The sequence below is a fragment of the Rattus norvegicus genome, chromosome 3 (assembly GCF_021556685.1).
Source record: "Rattus norvegicus strain SHRSP/BbbUtx chromosome 3, alternate assembly SHRSP_T2T, whole genome shotgun sequence".
NCBI lineage: Eukaryota > Metazoa > Chordata > Mammalia > Rodentia > Muridae > Rattus > Rattus norvegicus.
The window spans coordinates 40,707,499-40,709,190 of record NC_141536.1 but is presented as its reverse complement, the minus strand read 5'-3'; the positions used below and the strand labels follow the sequence as shown (position 1 = coordinate 40,709,190).

The 1,692-nt window shown below is 37.5% G+C and overlaps 1 long non-coding RNA gene across 1 annotated transcript in view; it reads right to left on the bottom strand.

The window, feature by feature from the left end:
• Window positions 1-484: 484 nt before the first annotated feature.
• LOC102552656 (uncharacterized) overlaps window positions 485-1,692 on the bottom strand; it is a 132,085-nt gene continuing 130,877 nt past the window's right edge. Inside the window, exon 9 of the long non-coding RNA XR_015684942.1 lies at window positions 485-836. This is a non-coding gene — a long non-coding RNA (uncharacterized LOC102552656). The remainder of the gene's footprint in view (window positions 837-1,692) is intronic.

The following is a 1,692-nucleotide window of genomic DNA, read 5'->3' as shown; positions in this document are numbered from 1 at the left end:
AAGTACACAGGTGACTTTGCATATAATTGTAATTATTCAGTTTTATTTGTGAGGCCGAAACCATGAACGAAGTTGAGCTTCCAGTGTGGTAAACTTTCATTTTCCTTCCTAAAGTATGGCTGCATAGACACACACACACACACACACACACACACACACACACACACACACCACAAATGACACGAAAACATGAAACTTTAGTTTACATATAAATCAGATGTTGAACTTCAGTTTTTAAGAAAATAGATTGGATTATCAATTCACTGAGCGATTTTATATTTCACTTCTCTATGAACCTGCTTTTAAATCTCTACATGTTTGTATTTTATAAACTTTGCATGCACTTAAGGGGCTCCCTTAAACACTTTTTTATGTTAGGTAACTCAGTACATGCATCATTCATTCATTCACTCATTCATTCATTCATTCATTCATTCATTCATTCATTCATTCAATAAGTAAGCTTTAGCTCTATAAGACCTGGAACTGGATATTAGTATATTATTATATTTAGCTTCACATTGAGAAAATTAGTGGTCTTCAATATGAATTTCTTCACAGACATATGTGATCATTAAACGATCTTACAAGAATCTTGTAATACGTAATGACACTTGTCCATAAAATATCTGACCCAAAGCCTCTCACATCTATAGAGCTTCAGAGGCTGTCTTAGTTTGTCTCACTTATAATAAAATACTGAAAACTGGATGATTTATAAATAATAGAAAACTTTCCCCATAATCCTGGAAAATAAGAAGTTTTACAGCAAGGTATTGTCAGATTCTCTATCTGGACTCATTGTTCCTCTTGGTTCAAAAGCAGCTGTTCTTTCACTGTGGTGGAAAGAAAAAGGGAGATTTTTTTAAACTCTATTTTTATTTATTTATTTATTTTAATTTAATACAATTATATTTGTATGTATGCTTTGTCTACGAGCATATGTGTGCATCATATGTTCCTAGTGCCCATTGCAGCCAGAAGGCATTATGCTCCTGGGGACTAAAGTAATAGACAATCATGCAGTTATCAGCATCTTGAGAATCAAACCAGGGTCCTCTGGCTCTTAACTGATCTAAATCCACAGGGATAAGGGTTCTGAATGGCAAGGTATTGATTGGGAGGACTGAGGATGACAAAAAACAAAAGAAAACAAGAAATAAGAAAGACAAAAGCAGTAGCTAGAGGATCTTGCATAAGTTGATAACTTGTGCCAGACAAATTTATTAAGACGTTTAGCATCATACATAGTATTTACCAGGAGAAACAGTCAAGGTCAGCAGAGAGCTAAATTAGACAGTGTTGAAAAGAGAGCATGGGATATCCCAGACACAGATGTCTGAGGACTGATAATCGTAGCACTGGGGAAAGAATGGGGTCCCCAAAAATTGTAATCTTCACTCCTATGAGGCATTAGATCCAGGCCTGGACTAGCCTTGACAAGTCCTCTCCTGGATAAGAGACCAGACCTGAAGTTCCTTTTGTCCTTCCATATGGGCTTCTGAGAAAGTCTCAGGTTGGTCTGCATCCCCACACTGAACAACTGAGTCACCTCTTCAGCTCCCAAGATGGTTTCTATAGTGGTACCACCCCATACCACACCTCTTGACGGATGACCATGGCAGTTAGGACCCTGATCTATGCAGTGTCTAGGGACTGAAACATAAGAATGCCACGTGAGGATCGTAAGCC